The 26,844-nt window shown below is 40.1% G+C and overlaps 1 long non-coding RNA gene across 2 annotated transcripts; it reads left to right on the plus strand.

Annotated features, from left to right (window-relative positions):
• Nucleotides 1–26,637, plus strand: LOC136837698 (uncharacterized). Of its 2 annotated transcripts, XR_010852726.1 has the most exons (4): nucleotides 1–255; nucleotides 20,009–20,210; nucleotides 21,870–22,082; nucleotides 22,897–26,637. It is a non-coding gene; the product is annotated as an uncharacterized lncRNA (long non-coding RNA). The 2 variants fall into 2 exon arrangements; XR_010852725.1 differs by lacking the exon at nucleotides 21,870–22,082 and having other exon boundaries at nucleotides 8–255.
• Nucleotides 26,638–26,844: the final 207 nt, after the last annotated feature.

Raw genomic sequence — 26,844 nt, forward strand, 5'->3', positions numbered from 1 at the left:
TGACTCAAAATCCATTTGTGGAAAATTTTGTCTAATATGCACTCTTTTGGCATAGTGCTGCCTTCTGAACAGAAACAGAGACGTATCAGAATATTGTGGGCATCGATAGGGTTGTCTCATTAGACGAAAGTCGTCATTTAATCGCACTTGGAACATTTGATAATTCCAAAATGAAGCATTATGGTATTCACCATAATTATATTCTTTTTTGTGCAACCCCTTGGAAAGTGAGTAGCCATGTGCAAGGATCACAGAGTAAGTAGTTCGTGTGTTGTTATTCCGTGATATTCGGTTTCTTTGTCAGATACTCTTTTGTGTTACCCTGTACACGCATGTTACACTTTGAATATTGCTTGTATGTGTTATATATTATATTTTCTTAAGTGTATTGCTCAGGTAATGCTTTATCGAATAATGTTTTTTTTTTAATCTCAAGACTCCTTTGCCCTACATATTTTGATTCTAATTTTTCAATGGTTGTTGCACCACCCTGTCTTTGTATACGTCTTTTACCCGTGAATGACTTGATCCGCCGCTGATATTTTTGCTGCAGTAAATAAACTGTCTTGATAATTGCTATTAAGCCTCGCTTATACATAGGGATGTGTCTGCCTTATGAGATTTATAGTCGCTGAGTGTCATTTTTCAATTGTCTAGTTGAGATTAAGATTTGTAGTCAACTGTAAAGTCCCCGAGTTTTCTATGATGAACCACCCGTTTTCTTCGATACCGCTCCTATAGGATCGAGTCAAGGGAAATTAGCCATATTTTTCCTGTAAATATGTATCTATTACTAATTCGTTTGTATCTGCTTCTTTTGCACGTGTTAGAATGTTATGTCAACTCTTGTGAAGTCACTTTGTACATTACTTGTATTTATCCCTTGTAATTATTACCGAGAGTAATTGACCTCGGGTCACCTAAATTCTATCGTATTCCTCTGTGTGACGTCCGCACGTCGTTTTATAAGCGACCTGCGTTCTGAATAAACTAGCAGTACCTGACCTCCTGCTCATTATTTAGCACCTCTTAACCATCAGCTTGTCAAGGGGATGTCGAAAAATGGGAGTTATTTGGTCTAAAGTTGTACGCCTAAAACATCCAGAACATCGTGGCATATGGTATATTTCTTCTTTCTACTTAGAGTGCGACGGCATGCTAATGAAGTGTGGTTTTTAAACTTTCCGGGTGCCTTTTGACTCGCCCTGTAATTGGATTTTGAGTCACTCTGTAATTGTTCTGGCAGGATCTTTCGCGTTTAAGGGACCAAGGTGCCTAAAGTGACTGGCTCTGTATTCCTTACGTCAAAGATTCCAGCTTAAATGAAAGTAACTCAAGCTTGGTGCAGGACTTGAGACTTTTCGAATATCTCGTAATACAAGTAACTTCTCATAGTTGAATTTGTAAGACTTTATTTTCATATTAAACCATTAGTATTGGATTTATCTTGGTTCAGTTTTTTGTCGTGCTACCCTGTACATGTAGCAACTCTAGTGGCAAGGAACATTTATTACATACCACTGACAAATAATATAAAATATATAATAGTAAAAGAGGCCCAAAGAGTATTTTAACAATCGATGATTAAATTATCATTTTACCCAGTTTATACGACTAAAATGAAAAATCAACCACGATCTATGTGGTTTCCTTTTCACAGATAACTTCTGTGGCACTCTGTCTTTCGCTCTCTTCAACATACTCAAGTACCGAGGCTTTAGTTTTGTACGGATTAAAAATAGTACCAAGTATGACTTAAAAGTTCTTGCAGTTACATTTGTAAACCTTCTGAAGTGTCTTCATATCAAGAACTGGTAATCTAATCCATATGAGTGGCATGGGATAAACTGATGGACGTATATGACTGATGACTTCTGTCATTTGTTAATTTTGTGTCAGTGTATACTCGACTGGCCAAAATCTCAGCGCAATGCTGTCTTATTTTTTTAAAGTACTGTATACACTTTTCACATTTTTTTCTTATCATACCTCTCCTCTATAAGACTTACCCCTCTAAATTTACTCTTATTTTTTTCTCCAGATCTTGTAACTCATAGATATGTTAGATACATAATTTTTTCCCAACATCTACCAATTTTCATTTGCTTCTGATACCAGTGGTATTTCAGAGACCCATATAACTCTCATAACATTAAATACCTGCTATATAGAATGTTTAACTCTTGCCCTAGGTTCTTGTAATGTAAGCGCCCGCATGCTGAAATGATTATGATGGAATCTCAGTTACCTGAGTTTGCAGTCAGTTTGTGGTTTCATTCTCGATAAAACAATTTCCAGACTACAAGTTTTACAGACGAACAGGCGGTTTGTACCTAGACCTACCGTTTGACATGATACTTAGTACTAGTAATACCAAAATTGGGAAAGAGGATCGATCTTTCAGTGTTTCAGCATTTTAGGAACCTGCAGTCATTCAGTTTAGATAATTTTCCTGAAAATATATATAGTTAGTTCCAACATTTTGCCAATGAAAAATGATAAAAAAAGATATTAAATAGTCTTGGTAGTCTTCTCGTGATGATTACTTCTGCAGGGGAGCAAGGAAGTGTTGATATGCTTTATATCTAACATGCCTAATGTGGACTCTGGGACTCTAGCTACCAACAGAGTCGACATCAGAGACTGATGAAAAACAATTTAATGTTGATGGAAGTCCAGTATTCTTCCAAAAACTGACACTTGCTTTAGTAGACTAGGATTCTTTTAAGTAGTTTTCGTTACTGGTTTTAAAGTCACTATCTAGTTTTAGGACCAGTAGCATACAATGAAGTAAAATCAAAACTTTATTTGAGCCTAGAATTTTTTTCGTACACACAGATTATGACAGTGCAAGGGTCAACAATCTATCACATTCTGCCGTGAATTTTCCCAACTCCGAGAACATGAATTGTGCAAATAAAACTTTAGCCATGAATAAAATCTGTGCATAAAGGTTTCATCCTGTCAAAATGTGACAACACTCATACTGCCGCTTCTAGCTCGTAGTGACTTCTGCTATCTTTGTATTTTATGCTGCCGCACAATTTATCTCGCTGCTATTTAGTTCTTCACGTAGTATAGCTGTCACTGCTGTCACAATGCTCCTGTTACTAACACTAGTTATGTAGGTTTTTCAAAGTGTTAAGTAGCAGCATGCTGGTTTCAGTGCTACTATTTATATTAGAAGAAAGGAAAACTTTTCGTACGTGTATTGATATCTCAGTGGAGCGGGATAATGGGAAAAAAGTGCAAATGGTGATACAAGCAACAGATTTGGCATGAGAACTCTTTATTATCCCCAAAAATCAAAATCAACTTCCGACCACCTCAATATTTGGCTATTTCCAAGATGGCTGTCGCTTTTCCAAAATGGCGGTAAATTTGCTGTATATTTCAAATATAAAAGTTGCATACTGTCCATATAATGATTGAGAATTTGTGTTTTGGCATTCTCACTGTCATGAAGAGATAAAGTGAACCCATCTTTCCAATATGGCCACCATATGAACACCATATTTCCAAAATGGCCGTCAAAGATAAAAAAAAAAAGTATGTCTCCTGAGAGAAACCAATATGGTTTGTGTATCAATTAGTTTTAGCAAGTGCAGCTGCAGAGAGCTGTGCAGCTAAGTCCAGATTTGTAGCACTTGCGCCTGTCATGACATTCCCTTTTGCAGCCACACTTATTCAGTCTTGGCAAGATTTTGCTACTATTGGCAAATCTGTCCAACACGGAAACCAGGTGCCAACAATCTGCCATCCCCAGTGTCTTGGACTGGGCAAAACTGGATGACATACTAAAGACTGGCACCAAATGTGCCCTGCTTGAAAGGCAGCTCTCTTGCAATGCCCTCTAAGAGCAGCCCTTGTAGGGGGAATGCAATCATAAGCTCTTTGCTTTCTTGCAAAGAGATCAATTCTAGCCTCATTTACATTTTTATACGAACTGCTTCTGCTTCTGTCGTACATTAGCACCACGAACTCTTCAATAATTTGCAGGTCTTCATCTTCTACAGCTGCTGGTGTTGAACTTAGGTTGGTGAAGGTGGGTGTGGCACTCTGAATCACAGTCCATGTTTATTCCCCTTTCCATGAAAGGCAGACCCAGTGTCACACCCGCTAAATGCATGGAAAAAGGGAAGGGCTGAGGCTTTTGGTCCCATGGCTGCTGCTATTTCATGGATAGGTATCCACCACATGTCTTTTCCTCTACCAAATTTAATCCATAGTTTGTCCAAACCACGTTTTTCTATGCTAGATACTGCTATGATGACAATGTCAGTGTCTGTACTACATATGGTTGCTCTTGAGATATCTTCATGCTTTGCAGCATATGTAGCGTGTAAAAGGGCTCTAGTATCTGCCTCTTCATGAGTGCAGCCTTGTAGGTCAGCAGTGTCTTGTTCAGCTTTGCTACAAAGTGCAGCATCCCCTTTAGTGACAATTATGCATGATGCATCATCTGCTTGAGATGAAATGATTGTGTCTGCCAAATATGCAAATAGTTCAGTTTTGTTGTGGCCATTCCTGAGGAAGCTGGCCCACTGCCAGGAGTTTTAAACTGTGCTAATTACTCTCCGCGAACTCCTGTGCCTCTTTTTGTCTTGTTTGTGCTTTCATACCGTCTGTCCTATACACATCAAATACAATGTGTGTTTGCTTGTACTTCTGTATGTGCTTCTGAATCTTGGATAGGACTATTTCTTTAGCATAAGACTCAAATGTAGACCCCTTGGTTGGTCTCAGAGCATTTATTAGAGCTGCACCATCCATTATGATAACATCAGTGGTAGGCTCTTCGTCAGGGATGTCTGATGCATGCTGTTCTAGTAGAGGCAGCAGCTGTGACTTGGTGCCTGATGCATCTGTCCATTTTGTGCTAATGATGGTGGGCAGTTTTGATTTTCATGTTGAAAGAATTCATTTAAATCACACTATCTGTTCTGGCATGATATGAAGAGGCGTGAGAATAGATTACAATCATCCTTTATGGTTTGTAGTGACTGTTTGCCCTTGGATTCTGTAGAAGACATCTTGCAACTGAAAAAACAATTTTGTTCTTGTGTACTGGTTCATAGAATTTGCTGGGTGTCTTGAGCCTCTCAATAAAGTTTGTGAATTTTGTCTGTCCAAGGCCCTTCACAGGTCTCAAGGATTCACTAACTTTGCTGCCCATAATTTCATGACTGTCTAGCACAATCAGATCCACTGAATCTTCCTCAAAAGGGTTGCCCATTTCTTTGATTACTTTTGCCAGATTTTCAACCATTTCAAGAAACCTTTTCTGCACAGTTTCAGTTTCATCATGATGCTTACCCTCAGATTTTGGATCTCAAACTCAATGATCAGGCGGCTTACTTCAGGACCAGCCACTGTCCACTTTCTGAGAGCATCTTCATCTTCAAATAGGCCAATGGCTCCCCCATCTCCTTTCACATGAGCATTATTCAACTCGTGTGCTTGGTCTATAGCCATTGAGGAAAAAGGCCGAGTGGTTTTGTGGACAGTGAAATTTCCCTTTGTGAATTCATCAAATGTGTCATTTTGGAGAGCCTCCAAGTCCATTAAATGAATTGAAAGCCACCTGGCATAATGTACATGGTCCAGGGAAAAGAAGAAAGGAATGAGTTCCTGCAGCACATCTTTGTACAATTGGAAATTAGACTCTCGGTATCACCTGATGAAAACAAACACTATAAGTTCTAGCTGAAGCACAAGATTCCAAAAGTAGAATTGGGGACACTCTGATTCTCGTTTTCTGATCCAGCTTTCACAACTTAGCTCAATTTCTTCTTCTGCTTCCTGGATATATGCCATACAGGCAGCTTTGTGCAGCTGATATAAACTGCAAGCTGTCACCTGGTGGGCTAGACATGTCTTCTTCAAATGTGAAGCAGAAATAAACAAATCTATTGTTCCAGGAGTAGCTATTTCTGCCTGTGCAAGAGCACCTGTCCAACCACTGTCTTTCAAGAGATCACCCATAATTTTGAATACTGCCATTTCTATATGCAGCCCTCCAAACATAATAACCATATCACCATACTGCAATGGCCAATCCCATTGGATTTGCTTAGCAGTTGCAAATAGTGGCTGATCAACTGCTAGAACTGGGGTTTGGCCAGGATTGAGAAACTGTGTGGTTGCTCTTACAATATCCATAGCATGTTTTATCATTGCAACTGAATGAGCTGCCTCTTGAAAAAGAGGCAACATTGATGACAAGCTTATTTCAAATGGGGCCTGTCGCTTCTGAGAAGCGTGATGTGCTGCCCAAGATATGGACACAGCATTTTCACTCCTGCCCGACAGACTGACTATCTCAAGCCATTCATACTCAAGAGAAAGATGCTTTGAAAGCACAACCTGTTGGTGTCCTGCACTTCCACTGGATGAAGGGAGGGGATTCTCATGTTTAAAGTGGGCAGGAGGTACGTTTGTGTAATATTCAGGAAGAGAAGGTACTTTTTTTGACTGTTCCACTTTGGATGATTTGGGCCAAGTTTCTTTCCTCACCCTTTTCATTAGTGCTCAGATGTTGAAACAAAGATATGCCTGTCCCATGGAAGGATGTTTATGCAGTTGTGGCACTTGGATTGTGGTCCAGATTGTCAACAGCACAAGTTGTAAAGAGCCCTTTTCTTAGTGTAGTGGGACAAACTACTACTTCCTCCAAAGCCCTTCTTACAACTGCTTCTCCTAACCCTTTAGTCAGTTCCAGAACCCTATCATAGCTGATGCTGATTCCATGGTGATGGAATGTATCAATTAATTGACACTGTTTTTTGCAAAGACCAGGAGACCAATATATATTGGAAACGGAGGTTCTCTTGACTTGGAATGTCTGGAGAATGTTGAAGATGCTGGATTCTTTCGACAGTTGAAGTGCAAAAGTTGTGCTAAAGCTAGATCAGTAGATAATGTTCCATATTTAAGTTGGGATTTTATATCACCACCGTTTTGTAGCACACTTATAAATTCCAGCAAACTTGGTGGCACAGATTCTCTTCTAGTATCTGCTGTTAAGGTTTCATCAAATTCTATCTCATGTTCAAGCATCTGTTTCCTCAATATCTTAGCTGCTTTGGCCACAATTAGTGCATTATTGTAGTCACATGCCATGGCTAGGGCTTCTCCCATTTTCCTTTTGTGGGCAAGCTAAATTTCTCTTCCCTTTTTAAAGTCCTCCAGTTCTGGGATGTGGGCAAGTATCTGTTCTTTCAACCATGTTCGGTGCACAAAGGAAGCATCAATATTTAGCTGTTCCAGTCTTTGTTTGTACAAATCATAAAGTTCTACCATTGTAAAATAGCAGCACTGATCTGTAGTCAACTGCTTGTCTCTTGTGTACATCTCAAGCTCAGCAAAAGCATGGGCACATGCCTCTTGTCTGTACTGCACATAATCATCTCCAATTTTCTGGGAATTTAGCCAGTCCCTTTCCCTGTTGTACACACCTGTCAGACAAGATGGGTGATACATATGGTCCTGAGAAACAATATCTCCAGCGCTAAGCTTGGCCAGAAGTTTCTCATCTAGTATGTTGGTGGCACATCGTTGCAGCTTTTCACGTAAAGGCAATGTCATGGCCAATTGTAAATCTTTGATTGGTGCTGGTTGGTCACAAATAAAGCATATTCCTTCTTTCTCAGTCTTAGATTCTTCTGCATCATCTTCATCTGCCTTCTGGCTATTATGTGTGAATTTTGCTGATGGGGCATCATCATCTTTTGTCTTACACAAAGACTTCTTTTTCCTTTCTAGTTTTGAACTTCAGCATATATACATGATTCATGATATGTTGCTTTGTTATTTTCAAAGGTCTGCAGAATTCCATCACTTTCATCAAGCCTTTTGGGATGAAATGGTATATGCGTTGCATTTAACGTATAGAATTCAGGAATGTTTGTAGCAAGGGTAACAGAGAGCGCCAGATGCATCAACTAGTCTTTCATGTGTGTCCCCTTGGCACAAGCAACAGAGCTTCCAGTTAGTTGTACTATCTCCCTTCAGGAAAGACGTTGATTTCCAAGATTGTCCTGCCATTGCTTTTGTTCTATAGGCCGAGGGTTTATCCTTTAACCACCTATATAACATACATGTACTTTCAGATATGGGATACAACTAGGCTCAGATATGTCATAATCCTACCCCTAGCCCGATCATTCATCCAATGCTATTTAATTCCCGTGTGATGTGTACACCATCTAGAAGACTAAAGCCCCATCTTCGTTGGCTCGGCTCTCCCGTGCTGGCACACCCTGTCAATTCAGGTGCAGCTGTTTAACTTTGAAGTGGGGCTAGCTAAACAGCATTTGGGAAACTAATAACAAGTCTCTGCCATTAGTTAGCACTGAACCCCATGCTGAGTTTCACAGCTCTAGTGTCAACCAGTGTGCCCTGGTTAAAAGTTAAGTATACCTTAGTTTAACCAGACCACTGAGCTGATTAACATCTCTCCTAGGGCTGGCCCAAAGGATTAGACTTATTTTGCATGGCTAAGAACCAGTTGGTTACCTAGCAACGGGACCTACAGCTTATTGTGGAATCCGAAGCACATTATACCAAGAAATGAGTTTCTATCACTGGAAATAAATTCCTCTAATTCTTCATTGGCCGGTTGGAGACTTGAATGTGGGCCAAGCAAAGTGCTACCCGAGAACAATATCGACCCATCCAATGAGGAACTGGAGTGTGCCCTGGTAGTACACTGACGCTACACTATTACACTTTTACATTAGTGTGCCCTGGTACTGCACTGACACTACAGTATTACACTTTTTCATTAAGCTTATTACCCATTTTTTTTTCTAAATGAGGATGAAAGTTAATTAACTGGGGATTAATTGATTTCTAATCTACAAAAAATGAACTGATTAGGCTGAAGTTACCCCAACTCCATGTATTACCCGATCTTTAGCCTCATATGAGCTTAAGTACCAATTTTTGGTGTTTTGGCAGACATTTTTGATATAGTGACAGCCATCTTGGATATTTCTATGCAGAGAAATGATGTATCTACATATATAAAGGCTTGTTTTTAATATTCTAATATAAACTGGGAGTGACTTAGGGATTTGAATGTGATTAATCAATTAAATACCAATATTCAAATGTCCACAAGAAGCCATTTTGAAAACCTGTCGGCCATCTTGGAAAATGGCAAAGTTTTCAGTGGCCAGAGGTTGATAATGAGGCCAACGGACAAGAAGAATAGTTGAGCCAAGTTTCATACTTGTATCACCATTTGCACTTTTCCCCTATTTTTTTGTAGTTACCCGCTCCACTATCTTTGCTGATTCCCTCACAGCAAAATCACAGTAGAGGTTCAAGAAGACAGGTTTGGGTATGACGGATTTATTTCTCGGAAACCAGGTATACATTGAGGAATGCGGACAGAAAGGAAGTGACCGACCTGCGGATTCCCATGTCATGCATTCATTTGGACAAGAATTTGCATTTGTTAGATAACGTATCAATGAGAATAACTTGCGTTATAATAAATGTACAAAGCACTTACATACATCGGCAGAAATGACGGACTATAATGGGTATGGAGAGATACATAAAAAATATGAAATAATAATGGGTAATAAACATGGCATGATTAATACAGAAATGAAGAGGCGTTTGACGAATTTACAAGTACTCCCCCCCTAAGACAATGATTACAGAGATAATTATTGGATGACATGAACATTAATCATGGAGGCGCTGGGGGACCAGGAGGCGACCCCTTCTCTTCGAGAACTGTGGGCGGGGGGCAACGTCAACTGCTGGATCTGCTGCAGTGTGGCCTCTGGGGCGCCCACGGCCCCTCCTTGGTGGGGCAGCAGTTATGTCTGCTGGTGCTTTTTGAGGGGGGACCCTGGAACATCTGCCTGCCGCCTCCTGGATTTCGCTGTCCAAAAGGAATGCTGGTTTTAGCCTGTCGATGGAAACCCAGTCCTCCCGGCCATGGATGTCGATGAGATAAGCCTTGGGGGTCATGTCGATGACTCAGTAAGGGCCCTATAGGCCCGGTCAAGGGCAGTCGATGGGTGTCTATCCTGACAAAGATGTAGGTGCAGGAATCCAGGCCGGTGCAGGAATCCAGGCCGGCTGGGCTGTAGGTGTTGGTTCTGTCCGTGAAGGTCTTATGGAAGGGTGCGAAGTTCTGTGCTAGTCCCCTCAACCTCGGGAGGGGGGTGTCTGTGCCATCGGCTGACGATGGGAAGAATTTCCCTGGAACAGATAGTGTTTCTCTGTAGACTTTTTCTGCGGGGGATACGTCGCCAACTGCCCTTAGTGCGGTGCGGAGACCCAGCAGGACCCAGGGGAGTTGGGCCCTCCAGTTTTCGTCAGTGCAATGTGCCATTGGACGAAAGGCCAGTGGTACCTGCGGCCCAAGATGGAGATTGTGCGGGTCGTGGTTTCATAGCAGCGGATGGTGGTTCTGTTCGCGGCTAACAGGGAGGGCGTGGAGTCAGCTGTTCGGGTGTAGTTCTCCTCCGACAGCAGGAACACCAACGGCATAGCCCCCGTGTCAACCAGCAGGTGACGCTTTGATATTTCGTCCCTGATGAAGAATCCTGCTGGTCAGGAGACGTTGTCTTTTGTGGCCACTGCTGTTACTTGTAGCCGCCCTTCTTGTTTTATGTGAAGGAACAGGGGGATCTGCAGTTCTTGGCACTGGGGCCGAATCTCCTGTGGAAGTAGCACCACGTCAGGTACGTCCGCGCCCTCTGTTCCCTCGGTGGTGCCTTCCTCCTGTAGATCACGTTTGTTTTCTGGGTCGTCGTCCTCCGTCGTCAGGCTACAGTCTGCGAGGGTGGTGGCTGTTTGGAGGCTTTAGTGTCCTCATGGATTTTCAGTGCAACGTCGACCAGTTCGTCCATGGGAAGGGTGTCTGCGTCTTTAATTTGGCCCCTTACCTCCTGCGGAAGGCGCCACAGGAATATTGCTTTTGTCAGGCTGATTTCCTTCCTGCGCCATCTGCGTCGATGCCCGGTAGTGTTACCAGACCTCGCAGTTCGTCCCAGGCCTCCCTGGGTGATGCTTCCCCTAGGGGCTGGCTCAATAGGTCTAGTGCGTGCTCTGCTCTTTCGGGGCCGGGCATGGAATATGTTTGTATTAGCTTGTCTGGCTGTGAGTCAAGCCATGGGGAGATTTTGTTGAAGACCTCTCCAGGTAGCATTGTCATGGTAATGTCTGCCTTGGTCTTCTCCTCTGTGATGCTCGCCATGTGGAAGTGAGCATCAGCGCGCAGAAACCAAAATACTGTGTTCTGGTGCAAAAATGGGGGGAGCTTCACCACATCTGGCTTTGTGGGCGAAAGGGGTATGCAGACGATTTCTGTGTTTCCGGATTCGCATTGTAATTCAGACTCTGCCATCTTTACTGTCACACATCAAAACGTGAGTATGTGCCGTATTTAGTCCGTTAATGGTGTTAGCATTTGAGTGGTCGACGTGAGTCGTGAATGGCGAGGGCCAAAACTGTTCGAAATGCCAAAACGTGCCCTTTAGGGGATGCCGTTGTTAGTCCGTTAATGGCATGGGCTTCCTCTGAGGAAGGAGCTTTCAGATGCCTAGACTGTGTCGCAGTTTTGAGTCCGCTAAAGGCTCTCTGAAAGTAAATGCAGCCGTATTTAGTCCGTTAATGGCTGAGCCAAAATTGCATGTTTACCTGTCACTCCGGTCTTGTAAGAGACCCAATGCACCGATCGTGGTCTCTTTCAAGCACACATGTGTGTTTGTCATCCATCGGAGGGGACAAGACAAAAACAAGAGCATCCTGTTTTCTTTCTCTCAAGGAACGCAACTTCTACCATACAATATTTCCGTCTGTTTCTCCCTAACCATTGTTGTCTCAATTTATGAACATCACCACTACTTGCACTGCCATGCAAGCATTCTAATCATGTACTCATAATGTTCCACCAAATCTTCTATATCAAACTGTATGTACTGTATGTTTCTGTTTGTGAAGATGCCAAACGTCTCGCCATTTCACATATATTATGCTACTGCATTGTATTCATTAATCTGTCTCAAATCTCATGCAATCGGCCATGTGTGGAATTTCCTGGCCTTTCCATTGATATAAGTTTTATCACTGTACGTTTATTATATCTCTCACAATCGCCATCTGTTTGTCTACTGACAAACACAGATGTCCGAAACATTACCTCTGTTTTGCCCTGTCTGTGTGTAGATGCTGCTTTGCGGCTCGCACCAGCCAATAACAACTTCGAAGATTCTGTGCATTCATTCAGTAAGGAACCACCAATAAACCAGTTAACACCCAGCCGGTATGTTACTCAGTCCCGTCCTTACACTGGTGACCCTGGAGTGACCCAAAGGAGCCGATGGTAGACGTCCGACCCAAGATGACCTACTCGCCAATGAACCCTTCGCCGCCTCCCCACTGTTCCCGAGTCTTCACTAGATGTCTGACCCTCCGAGATGACCCACCCCACCACCGGAGCCCTGGACGCCTCCTCCAGGAAGCCTGATGCCGCCCCCGAACTCGTACCGGACGAGCTGACTAGCGAAGGACCAGCCGACGCCATCCTTCAGCCTGCTGCCCTCCCCCTCGAGCTGGCTATCGAAGGATCAGCCGCCGTCATCCTTCAGCCTACTGCCGTCCCCCTCGAACGGCTACCGAAGGATCATCCGACGTCATCCTTCAACCCTTCTACCGTCCTCCTCGAGTTCCTGCTGGCCGGCGCCGCCCTTCAGCCTCCTACCCACCCCAAGTCCAAGCCCTTCGTGCCCATTCCAATTGTCAGCAAGACGATTTCCGCATCGACGCCTTGCTTGTGGGGGTAGTATTGTAAGAGACCCATCGCACCATTCGCGGTATCTTTCGAGCACGTGTGTGTTCTTCATCCATCGGAGGGGACAAGACAAAAACAAGAGCATCCCATTTTCTCTCTCTCAAGGAACGCAGCTTCTACCATACAATATTTCTGTCTGTTTCTCCCAAACCATTGTTGTCTCGATTTATGTACAATCACCACTACTTACATTGTCATGCAAGCATTCTATTCATGTACTCATAATGTTCCGCCGAATCTTCTGTATCAAACTGTATGTATGTTTCTGTTTGTGAAGACACCAAACGTCTCGCCATTTCACATATATTATGCTACGGCATTGTATTCATTAATCTGTCTCGAACCTCACGCAATCGGCCATATGTGGAATTTCCTGGCCTTTCCATTGATATATGTTTTATCAATATACGTTTATTATGTCTCTCACAATCACCATCTGTTTGTCTGCCGACAAACACAGATGTCCGAAACGTATCTCTGTTTTGCCCTGTCTGTGTGTAGATGCTACTCTGCGGCTCGCACCAGCCAACAACAACTTCGAAGATTCTGTACATTCGTTACGGGCTGCTCTAGGAGCAAGAGCCCGTGCTGGCACAAGGCCAGCTAAATCTAAAACAACTGTACATTCATTCAGTAAGGAACCACCAATAAACCAGTCAACACCCAGCCGGTATGTCACTCAATCTCGTCCTTACAGTCTCACCAGTTGTGAGATTCAAGATGACAGGTCATGGTATGACTGATTTATTCGTCGTTTTAGATTTAGCTGGCCTTGTGCCAGCCGGGGCTCTTGCTCCTACAGCAGCCCGTAAAAAAAGATTTATTCTTTTGGAAGCGGGTATACATCGAGGAATGCGGACGGAAAGGTGGTTACCGACCTGCGGATCCCATGTCACGCATTTGGGCAAGAATTTGTGCTTGTTAGATGACATATAAATGAGAATAATTCGTGTTAAATAAACATACAAAGGTGGTTACATACATCGGCGGAAAGGCCGGACAATAATACGTATGGAGAGATATATAAAAATATAAAATAATAACAGGTAATATACATCACGTGATTAATGCAGAAATGAAGAGGCGCTTGACGCCTTTGCAACCTCATGGTTACTTGTCGCTCCTCGGGTCACCATTTGTGAGGTTCAAGAAGACAGGCCTGGGTATGACTGATTTATTTCTCGGAAACCAGGTATGCATTGAGGAATGCAGACGGAAAGGAAGTGACCGACCTGCGGATTCTCATGTCACGCATTTGGACAAGAATTTGCGTTTGTTAGATGACGTATAAATGAGAATAATTTGCTTTACAATAAACGTACAAAGTAGTTACATACATCGGCGGAAAGGCCGGACAATAATGCGTATGGAGAGATACATAAAAAAATATGAAATAATAACGGGTAATATACATGGCGTGATTAATGCAGAAATGAAGAGGCGTTTGACGCCTTTACACCAGTAAAGCAAAACGCATAAAATTTTTGCTAGAAAAATAATTATGCCTGCACCAGATATTTCAGAATTAGTATGAAAACCCTAGCTCTTGGGTAACATTTTTTATTCTAAATATATTTGACAGTTTGAATGTGAGGTTTATATAATTTATATAGTTGTTTTCCTTTCTTTTGCAAAAACATAAGTTAAATTCCTAAAGAATCACGTCTTTTTGGCAAATAGGACTTAGTAAATTTTGTATGCATTGTTTAATTCATAAAATAAATTACATGCAAGTTTTGAATTAAGCCATTATAGAATTAACTATAAATTTAACCATAATGTAAATATTTGTGCTGTTAAAATGCCAGTAATTCATGACATTTGTCGAACGTTTTAAGAACCTCTGTAAAGATCATATTCTCATAAAAAAGTAATTTGCAGCTTATTTCATTCATTCATGAAATTTTGTATTATTAAAAGCACGAGATAATAAAAAGAATCTGATGCTGTTTAAAAAATAATGGGTTGCAACAAAATAAAATCGGACATTATTTAGGCATTATTTATTTTTGAATTATTGGAACCATTCCTGTGACGTCTACGTTACCCGGCCGTGAATGTGTTACCTGTTACCTGTCGCTCTTGGTAATTGTAGTTTCAACCTTATTTGATTCATACCAATAGGTTTTCGTTATTTTGTGTAGGTTTGATGCCTGTCAGAATGGGATAATTCAAGCTGATTATACCTCGTTGTGCCAAAAGTTGGGTGTGATGAGAAATGTGTTTGAGGTACCACAGGGCAGGTATCCATTACAGCTTGTCGCATTTTGGCCAAGGTCGAGGCCCCAAAGCTAGAGGTTAACTAAAGTGATGGATTTATTGGAAGGTTGTAGTGATAGAAGAATAGCTGATCCCAGTCTTGGGATAATTCGCAACTTTTTCAAGCCATATGGTAGGCTAGCACTAGCCTGATATAAGGTAGGATAGGCTAAGACCGATGCTTTGACTCGTGCTTGAATAATCTTACCTATCGTAGCCTAGTGCTTCGTTTTCCTAGATAGCTTAGCGTAAACATGATTAAATGTAGGCTATTCCTTTGTAAAATGGTCATTACTAGGGTAGATCTTGCGCTTGATAAAGTAGCTGACCATGTTTTAATGAGTGTTTTGAACATTTAGGGTACCCGATCCATACCCTAGTGCATGGTTATTAGTTTTGAAATAATTCCATAAACTTATGCTAATCAGAATGGGAGCTACCAGTGTGATTAACGGCTCTTGCTTTTCACTTGTTTGTGTTTTCCCTACCCAAAAATCACACTGTCTCACTGTAGTCCCTAGAGTTGTAGATATAACATATGGGTCGGGTTCACAGTCTCTAAAATTACTCGTTGGCTAACAGAACTGTCCAAAACTTTTGAAACGTGTTAAAAGGAAAATTATGTGTTCATGTCTAAAATGCAATAATGGTCTTAAGTAAAATAAAACCAGGGTAGATCTAAGCCGGCTGTCCGCGGTGAGCTAGGCTATGGCAGTTGATGTTTTTCTATAGAACTTTACCTGCTGAACAAGAATTTAAAGTAATATTTTGTTGCTCGGCTGTAATTAACCTGTAAATTATCATAGAACTGGTGTGGGAAACCCTTTCGAGAATAGCTAACAATAAGGGAGACATGTTGGGAATTTGGGTTTTTTGGTGGGGTAAATAACTTGGGAAAAGGTTTCGGTACCTTATTGTATTTCATGTTATATATGTTATTTGGAACACAAAAAACAAGCGTAAAAAGAAGGGCGAATAAATGGATAGTGGGAGACGTTCCAAAGGCACTTTTCATTCATTACTAGTACTGCTGATTCTAAGCCTTAACACGCATGCGCTAGCTTTTGGTTCACCAATCAGCACTGCAGTTGCCGGTTTTCTGCGCTTAGCGAGAACTGCGAGAAACTGGCAATTGACAGTTTCCTATGTTATTTTACTTGCTGAAAAAGAATTTATAGTAATTACCTCTTGCCAGAACATACGAGCTTGCAGTAATCTTTAAAAATGCAGATAAGGCGCCCAGCGCCGTTCTGCCACGCAACCTATAGAGGCCACCCAAGTTGAAAGCGGAAATGGTAATGTTTTGTTTCCCGTTTACAAAAGCTTCGAATAATGTGCAGTGGAGGTAGACTATGGCAATTGATGTTTTTCTATGTTATTTTACTTGCTTTACAAGAGTTTAGGGTAATATTTTGCTGGCCGGCCGCTGGTAAACTGTAATTTAACCCTGAGCTGTGTGCGACCCACTGGTGGTTCTCTCTGCCCACTGGTACAAGCGTGCAGTTTTCAAGGGTCAATTACACTTTAGTTACAGCCAACCGACAAAATATTATTTTAAATTCTTGTTCAGAAGGTAAAATAACAGGAAAACGTCAATTGTCATAGGCTAGCTCACAGCGGACAGCCGGCTTAGAATTACCAAAACCTGTAAAACAAGTAATGGTAGAACTATAGGGTAGCTATGCGACACCGACGGCACTATAACTTGACTTTTTCTACAGTTTTTGGTTGCTAATTATGAATTTACCTTTCATTTTCGGCACTCAAGTCTAATTAACCCCAGAAGTCCATCCAACAAGGGGTTTCCATATGCGGCCTTCACAAGACAGAGCACGGGTACGTCTGTTTTGAACGGTTCATATCCCGTCCGGCAAGTGCAATAACTTGTTAACGTATGGGTTCCCGCCCCCTCCCCCGGGCCAGTACTAAACACGGCGAAGGGACATTCCATTTGGCCAACAACAAACATATGCACCGCCAGTATCAGAACCCCAAAAAGTGTAGAAAAAACCAGTTGAAAAGGTAAAAACAGGCGTGGAGCTAATATATAGAATTACCCAAGTAATTAAGTTAGTCGAAATTCCCATGAGACTGAAGTGTCCAAGGGACTTTTGCAGACCCATGAGAGTGGAGTGTTGATGTTTTCTACAATAAACAAGAAACCTAATGAATGTAAATGTTGTATGTTAAATGTAACTAGGAAACCAGAAGTTATAGTGCAGGATAGTTGTGCACTTCATTCTGCTGCACTCCCACCCTGCAGCCAAGTCTGCTCAGGGTGCCCTATGATAGGTTAGGTTTTGCAAACTATAAGATGATTAACATTCCCACCATTTTTCACCTGCATAGTATCAGCTGGGAAAATGATGCTACCAATGTTACTTGTGTTCAGATCACGTTGGTGTTGGTCAACAAATTTTTTTTTTTTTAACCATGTGAAACGGAGGTTATATTGTATGTGGAAATTTCCAAAACACTGGTGTTTGTGTTGCTGTCTAAACATTGCAAAATGATGAATATAATAGACTAGCATGCTATTTTCTTTTCATCATACGTGCAAGATACAAGTTTGCAGTATTGATGTTACATGGTTTCTTGGATGTTTTGTTTATTGGTTTTGATAGGTTAGAAACTGCTGATAGTAATTTGTACTTGACTGCCACCTGCCACAGAAAGCAGGTACTGTATGAGTATAGTTTACTCAGACAATATAACCTACAACAGATGCATTGTTCTTTTGTATGAAATGCATGAAAACTGTTCAGGGAGTTTCAGGGGACCACCTTTATTGTTGCAAGGAGGCCACAAAAGCTGGTATATTGCTGATATATTTATTTCTTTTTTGAACTTTATTTTATAGTTTTACTTTGCCTTTATTTAAGGAAATATGTGATTTAATAATTTTACTCTTATGGCTTACAGCTTCAGAGTTATAGTTGGTGCAGGTGTATCAAGTGCTTGCAGTGGAAATTCTTGAAATATCTGAGAATGGTATGTTGTCATTGCTCTGATATATTTTCATATCAAGGATTTGATGAAAGACGGAGTGAAAATGTCATTTTGACGTACTGCTGCATTACTAAAAAGGAGTGGCTTGAAACTGAAATGTGCGATGCCAAAAGGAGTCACAGCATGAAATGCCAGTGCAGGGAAAGTTCAGTGGCATGAAACATCAGTTAAATTAAAACACAAATATAAATGTGTGTGTAATATCTTGATTGATATGTATTGGAAGCAAAACTGGACTTGGCAAGGTAGATGGCCATAGGCTAAATATTAAGGCTACATGGTTACTGACAAGGGTAGGCTAGACCTACTTAGGATGGTTAACATACTCTCATTCTGTACTCAGTCCTTCTTTAAAGAATTGTATTGGCTATGTTTAAAAGCCTCTACAAATAACCCATGGTGGAATTCAAACATCTGTTGCCTTCCACATCTTATGTTCAATATTTAGAGCCATAAGCAAATCAACAATCAGATACTGACCACAGTAAGGCTGCCATAAACAGTAGAATGACGAACATATCTTAAATTCCACAAAAGTTAACTAACTTGATGACTGTAACCAATACACTTAAGGTAATGCGTGTACTGGGTGCTGGCTATAACAAGACCACCACCAAATAGTATTCATGTATTGAAAGCATATTTCCAATGTCAAGTGCTGACATCAAAATTCAGTGGATGTGCTGTTTCATGCGTATTACTGGGCTGTAAATTCCTAATTTGTTGTTTGATTGGGAGCAAGAAAATAGATCTGTAAATGATATGCTGAAGAGAACCTATTTTCACTCTTAATTATAGGAAGAAACATAACTTCAAATTTCAAAGTGGACTACAATATTTTATGGTGCTGCTCACAACAGAGGTGAGGAAAATTCAGTCAGTAAAGAATGGTTTGAAATTCAGCTATGAAATGAAACAGTATGGGAGCTCTGAAGCTTAAATCTTGAATATCTTTTTATGTACTGCAGCAGAGTATTGTAGATTTGCCACAGTACTTGATAGGTATTAATTGTTAATAAACTTTTTACCACAATGTAGAGTTTTCCACTTAAATATGTAAAGCCTAAAAATTTATATCAGCTTTCTGGGATCTGAGCCTGGCTTTGTTTCAGAGCCATTGCAAAGGTAAATGGTAAAATAAAAAATTGCTGAACTATTTAGCAAACCTTCGAGTAAAGCAAGACCGGGATATATAGAAGTGTCAGTTATTAATGTAACAACAGTGGTAAGTTGTCATTATTTATGGGAAATAGTTTGATAAATGTGTGTCCAGTTATGAGAGTTCATAGATTGACCAGCAGATATCAAAACTTTTAAGAGTAGTAAACTGAGACATGTGCAAGCCTGTAAATTAATGCATTGGCTGCCATAGCCCAATGTTAAGCGTAGAATAGGGTAAACATCTGAAGCTGATTTATGTTGCATTAAAGTGTTGCAGAGGCAGTGGCTAAATGCTCAGGAGTAAAATAGCAAACTTAGTCGGTTACCTAAGGCTACTTAAGGCTCATCTTCAGCAAGACAAAAGCCCAAATTGTCTTTTTCCCAAGTCAAAGCACATAGTACCTAACAAAGGTTATGGCTGTTAGTGGAAAGTCTAAGTACAGTGGGGACATGCAACTATTCATTAGTAAAGTAATTGAACTCTAGGGTTGGGCATTGGCTTTAGAAACCATTCCATGGCATTTCCTGAAGGTTTTGTGCTCATGGGAATGCTCCCTGAAAGTCCACTGTCTTGTTTTTCAGCCTCTTAAAACTCAATGAACAGCAGATTGGGATTTGAGTTATTTTATGTACTGCTTTAACCATCTACACGTATATTTACCTTCATTTATATTTATTTAGGCCTACATGTGATGAGATTTTATGTTTGCATTGTTCTACATATTTATTAAAAATTGTTTTTTTATTTTTACACATTAGGGTCAGCTACTGTTTGGATGTGGTGGATTCACGTAACAAATATTTCAAGCCATGTGAATATAGGAAAATGTGGTTCCCTGCTTGAGTGGGCATTATGGAAATGAAGATGCTGGTATAGCCACCAAATTTGCAAACTATTGCACTGCTGGTTTTTACAAATAGTGTGTACTCTATCTCCATATGTCCTGAGGAAAATTTAAAGGTAAGAATGAAATAAGTAATAAAAGCTATCATTTACTACACACAAATACAGCATTAGTATTAATCTACTAATTAGAAATGGAGAAATTAAAAACAAAAATGTTTATGGAGGACACAGGATATTCTGATTTTAATCGTAAAGAATTTTTTTTTACATTTCATACCAGAAAAAAATAAAGGAGGGATTCTTCATAAAAATGTATTTTGTTCCCATTTATTGCCTGAGCCATATGTTAAATTTTATTAATTTGTAAGCTATGTATAGTACAGTATTCTTTTGCACCTGATTACAGTCCCCCCCCCCACCATTGCAACAGTATTATAGAAATATACACGATGAAAAACGTATTTGCAGATTTTGAAAGTTTTACTATTCGTAAGGAAATCTTTGGTAAATGTAACTGACAGCTGTTAGAGAGATCAGATAATACTAAGGTTTTTGAAATGTATTATAGTAGTTCTTATCATGATTAGTGTGTAGTGGTTGCACTCAAGTTTTTAGTTGTCATTATTTTGTGGGTGCACAGCTTGACTACATTTATTAATTGTTAATAGTATTGTGAGGTAGGTCTTAAGACAGGTTCAGAGTCGATAAACTAAGATCTCAAAGTTTTAAAATTTTTTGTCCATATGCAGGTGCTTGGTTTGGCTGCTGGTGGACAGAGTAATGAATTTTGTGTATAAATTTATATTAAACATTTCTCTTCAATAACTTGAACTGCTGAGGTCAACTGAATAACTGGAGGACATTGCTTTTAGACAGCTATAGGTAAGAGGTGACATTTCCAAGAATTATAACTTATTAACTGTGCATGGTCGGTTTCCAGATATAACAAAAAGTAATCTTATACTCTATATATAAAAATAGATTGTGTGTGTGTCTGTGTATGTATGTTCCAGCATAACTCTGAAACGCATTGAGCAAGTTCAACCAAACTTGGTATCCAGAAACGAATACTGGGGCTAAGACACTAGCAACAAAGGGCACTAAAGAGGATGGGGTGGTAAGGGCTTCCCTGAAATGGGGCTGTTCCTGCTGTAGACTTAGTAACTAAATTTTTGGTATACATATGACTTAATATCTGGAGAAGAATACTGTCCGGGTAAACATCACTGGCACCAAAGGGGGTAAAATTTTTAAAAATAACCAAAAACAACAGATAGTAGTGTCTAATCCATAGTTTTTGAGGTTGCTGAGATGAATATTAACACTCCCGATGCCCTTTAAATCCAATAGGCAATGCAGTTGAAGCAACTATCTTAACAGGAAAAGAGAGAGAGAGAGAGAGAGAGAGAGAGAGAGAGTAGGGAGGGAGAAAGAAAGAGAGAGAGAGAGTATCGAATGACATTCAGTTTTTCTGTCACCACCAGGTAGTTCAGTTATACATAAATAAAACAACATTTATCAAGAGAACTAGGTATATATGTAAAGAAGTCCAGTAAGCAAATGAATTTTTGTGAAAAGGTACTGTACACTGGTAACATAATTTATTTGGATTTTGTTACTGGATCCATCCAGTTACAGAAAATTTTTTTTAAGTTATTCACTAGGTGAGCTAGACATAGCAGATCATGAAATGAATGCTGGGAATATTTGCTTGTCTAACCTTGTAATTGTTGCTGCTTTGCTTCAAAGATAAAGACTTATAGTTTAAATTAGTTTAGTTGCCTCAGCGTGCCACCACCACATCCCATGAGCCTGAAACATCGTTGTAAACTTCATTACGTACCAATGGAATTGGGAGATTCTGAATCGGCCAAAGATGTTTCGAGTCACCACGGTCCCACTGGAGCCTTAGTTCGTCTGTGGACACGAGCATCATGAAACACTACACACATACTATGTTCATATATACATATGCCTCATCTTAAGGTAAACTACACAAGTATTATGGGACCTTTCTTTGGTAGTATTTTTTTGACATTTAGTGCAGTGCATATTGTATTCCATGTTGTTATTTACTGTTATAAACAATATACATATTTTTGTTTATAAGTTGTCATGGCTCAGTAGATTGCCTTAACTTTGTAAAGACCAGGTTAATGGGGAATGCTACGCAAATAATATCTTCAAAACAACGTGAATTGAAAGGCAGATAAGAGATTGTTATGCATTTATCTGATCAATTAAAATGAGACCTTTATACTAGCAGCATTGCTTGAATGAAAGGATCCTGCATCAGTCAGAGTTGATAATATGATTTGTGGCAATTCAGGCACATAAAAACTCACAACAGTGCAGTATTACTTTTATTACTACTACTGATACAGGTACTACACTTAATACAAAGTGGGCCCTCATTTAGCAGAAGCTCATTTTGAGTAGTATTTACAGAAAAACATGGAATATGAGGACCAAGAATATACAGAACAGCATTCAAAGTATTTCACGCAGCATGGGTATAGAGGATTTTCCATTGTCTCCTAGTGGATTCTCTAAGGACACTCTCTCTCTCTCTCTCATTTCAGTAATATTTACAGAAAAACATGGAGTATGAAGTCCAGAATTTCTCTCTCTCTCTCTCTGTTGTCAGAACCCTTTGGGTGTATGTCATTGATCTCTTGAGCTGATACTTAAGACACCACAGTTATAGGATTCCAAAACATTATATTGTATTGTGCCTTTTTTTGTAGTGACATAACAATTTTGTTTAATTATATATATATATATATATTTTTTTTTTCAGGGAACTGCACCAGAACTGTCCACACAAGGATACTGCACTTCAAATAAAGGAGTAAACAACAATGGTCAACTGAAGTTCCTGCAGGCTATCAGAGTATTAAAAGACAAATTGTGCTGTGGGATTCCTCATTAAACTGAATTAGGGTATAGTAGAATTAGTAAATTGAAGTTCTTCCAAACTTCATAACATCATCAACAGTACAAGTTATTTTAAGGCCAGTAATGTTATGAGAACAGTTTTCATATCAGTAAAAAGTTGTGCCAAATTTAACAGTGATGGTGGTGATGATAGACATAAAATGTTTTTGTGTAGTAACATTATTATTGCAGTAATAATAGCTTTGACAAGACTAATGGAATCTAAAAGATTTTAAATGTTTTAGCGTAAATGTTAGTTAGTTAGTTAGTTGGAATACAGGTTTCAAGGTACAGTATTTGTCAGTCACCTTGAGATATAATGTAAAAAGTGGTGCTTTATTAAAGGCTATTTTTCTGGTTTGCTTGAGGCACACCAGGTGTAGAAACCAAGATAAACTTAAGTTTCCGTTATATGTAGCCAAGAATAGACCATAAAAGCCTTCAGATAGTGATCCTGCTGTCTTGGCTCTTCCAAAATGTTGACTCACTATTACATCCATGTAATGTTATTGCTATTGCTTCTTTCTTTTGTGTGATGGGTGGTGTTTAGTATTCATTTTCCTGTAGGTTTAAGGTTGAATTTATTTTTTAAATTTCTTGTAGTTTTTCTTTGGACCCTTGGCTGGATTTTTTCTATGCCTTTCATGTTTCACTGCCCACCTTGCTGTTCAGTTTTCGCATTTTTTTTGCTCAGACTTTCAGATTTCCTTTCAGAATAAGTTCTGGCCACCCTATAAAAGTCCAGAAATGCGACTGTTGGTATCTAACTACCAATAAATAAGCTAACCATTTTCTTATGTACCTGTTGCTGCTCTTGTGAAATTGGATTTTGTCGTATAGTCATGCCTTTTTAAGAAAATTCCTGGGATCTTTTACTTTGATTTTTTTCTTGCTGTGGAACATTTCTTCAACAGGAAAATGTTTTTGGAAAGTTTTGTCACTGTGAATATAAAGTCATCTTTCAGACTATATTATTCAGACTTGTTCTTCTGCATTGGCTTGGGAAGGGACTGTATGTTGGTTTTATCGCTTTAGGAATAGAGATCTGGCATGTATTCGTGAGTGGCATAGGCTTTGGGGCATGAAGTTTAACCTTTCTAAACATGTGGAACACTTTGCATCCTGATTTACATTTAAATGGTATGGTTTTAAACGTCGGTGACACTTAAGATTATAGGTGTAACCTTTGATAAGACATTGATCTAAGGAGGCATATTACATAATATTCCTTCCTTTGTTTCTCAAAAAGATGTTTTAAAGGTGTTTCCCAGTGAAGTGTTTATGTAACTCTTTCTTCATTCTTGTTTGGAGTATATATTGTTCTTCTGTGTGGTCTTTTGGTGCCGACTCTACCTCAAACTCTTGGATAGTTTGTCAAGTTTATTTTGCCACCTTTTAGTGTTGACTTGTGGCACACATGGAAAGTGAGGTATTTGTTGCATAAAATATATTACAATGACAGACATTCTTCTATACTCTTTTCCAGATCAATCTGTTTTTTGCTCACAACACTTGGTAAGTTGCTGCTGCAAACAGTGTTTCATTTCCTAGCATCAGGTTTGCTAAGAGATTTACTTTGGCTGCAACTGAAATGTGTTTAAATGAGCAAATTCATTCCTGCTGGTGTCCCCTGTGTTCGGGTGTATTGGTTTTATTTTCTGTTTCCTCGTATTTATTTATCACTTATTGCCTTCACTTGTCTCTCTTTCTGCTGATAGATTCTTGTTGGAGCCCTCTTAGGGCTATCCATTAAGGGCTTTCAGCTGAAGATTTAAAGGGAAGGAAGGAAGTTTGTAGCTTTCATGAAGGCTTTGTTTTGGCACAGATATTATTGAAGCTGTGACCTTAGACATTACTGTTTGTTGTGTTCTGATATGTGGGTGGTGTTTTATGGTGTCTCTCTTCTGACATGTGGGTGGTGTGTTCTATGGTGTCTCTCTTCTGATGTGTAGGTGGTGTTTTACAGTGTGTCCTCTGATGTGTAGGTGGTTTTTATGGTGTGTCTTCTGATATGTAGGTGGTGTTTTACGGTGTGTCCTCTGATGTGTAGGTGGTGTTTTATGGTGTCTTCTGATATGTAGGTGGTGTTGTAGTGTGTGTGTCTTCTGATATGTAGGTGGTGTTTTAAGGTGTCTCTTCCAATTTGTAGGTGGTGTTTTACAGAGTGCGTCTCCTGATGTGTAGGGGTTTTTACTCACTATCTTCTCGATATGTGGGTGGTTTGAGGCTATCAATTTTGTTATCTTGTATTTGTTATAAACTGTGTATAGATGTAACTGGAATTCCCCCTCTTGCAGACCATTTTGCTTGGTAGTCAGGGCAAATTGTCCAAATAATGCAGGGAATACATAATTCATTAAAATTCTTTACAGGCAATCTTTACTCCATGCATTTGTCTTATCATTGCTATAATCGTCATTTTATGTGATTAACATTATGTATCTTGTAGGTTCCATCTTTGGTTCCCTCTGTTTTGTAAACTTGAGGGTTGTCTCGCCATTTATTTGCTTGATCTGCCAACTGGTTGTCTTTATTTAATCTTGTCCACTTTGCACTGCATATACCCAAATGGGTATTCCATGTTTCTCCATATATCCCATTACAGCCTTAGGGATTATATGAAATTTTAGGTCAAGGTTGCTTCAGTTGCAAGAGTTCTAGGCTCTACTTGGCAAGACGAGGTAATCCTCTTTTACTTACTAAAATTTCTCTGTAGGTCTGTTAAGTCTCTCTCTTTTTTAGTATAATTATTAGAGATGTGTGTGCCTCCTGTAAAGCTTCACCTTTTTCACATTTCATTATAATGCCTTACCAAAACACTGTAAAAGCTTTAATCTCTTAAATTTCGACACGTCCGAGATATATTTTTTCAAACTTTGTTTGGAACACTGATATAATTGGTGGGAGACCCAACCCCACCGGATACTGGTGGGGGTGGGGAGTGGAAGGAGACTAGCCCGGTAAACAGCTCCAGTTTCAATCTTGGGCGTGTTGTGAACGCATCTCGCATGTCGGTTCGATTCAAACTGTTTGGAGTTACTTCAGCTCTCGATGCGCTTCTTTCTGGCGTCTCTTTTTGGTGAAGTACTCAGTGTCTTGTTTGTTAGCCTAGCTAGCTTAGCTCTGTGAAATAGGTAGCTATGTCGGATTCCAGCTTCTTTGGATATAGAGTTTGCGCAGGGAATTTGTGCTCTTCTAAACTTGTTAAGCTCAAGTACGACCGTCACTCTTTGTGTACGGCTTGTAGGGGTCAGGAGTGTTCCCAGGAGAAAACATGCAGTGAGTGTATTGAATCGGGTCAGGAGTTTTGGCACACATACAATTCCCATCAGGTAAAGCTGGTTAAGGATAGGGATAGGAAGGCTTTTAACCGTAAGGAAGCTAGGCTAACTTTTTCGCGGGTGGCATCAACATTATCCCCTTTACCGGCTGTTCCTTCCTCCCTCCTCTACTGCTGCTCTTTCCCCTCCTCCTATCCCTCCCTCTTCTTCACCAGCTTCCCAGTATGTTTTCCCTAAAGCGAAGCCCAGCCTTGAGTCTGATAAATCAGAATTTGATCTCTTCAGAACTCAAATGGAAGCGCAAATGAACGTTTTCATGGATTCTGTCTTAAGTTCAGTGCGATCACGCCATAGTCCGGGCGTTAGTGTTGGTGATAACAGTGGTGTTGTTCGTGATCATGTTTCAGGCAAGTCTGCTTGTTTTTCTGACTTTTGAGCAAAGGCAGCTTTCCCGCTTGCTTGTCCTCTAAGGCACCGAAAAGCCTTAGTCCTAATGTCGAAAGACGTAAGCTTGACTCCTCATCGAAGAG

The sequence above is a fragment of the Macrobrachium rosenbergii genome, chromosome 59, assembly GCF_040412425.1.
Source record: "Macrobrachium rosenbergii isolate ZJJX-2024 chromosome 59, ASM4041242v1, whole genome shotgun sequence".
In the NCBI taxonomy this organism is placed as follows: domain Eukaryota; kingdom Metazoa; phylum Arthropoda; class Malacostraca; order Decapoda; family Palaemonidae; genus Macrobrachium; species Macrobrachium rosenbergii.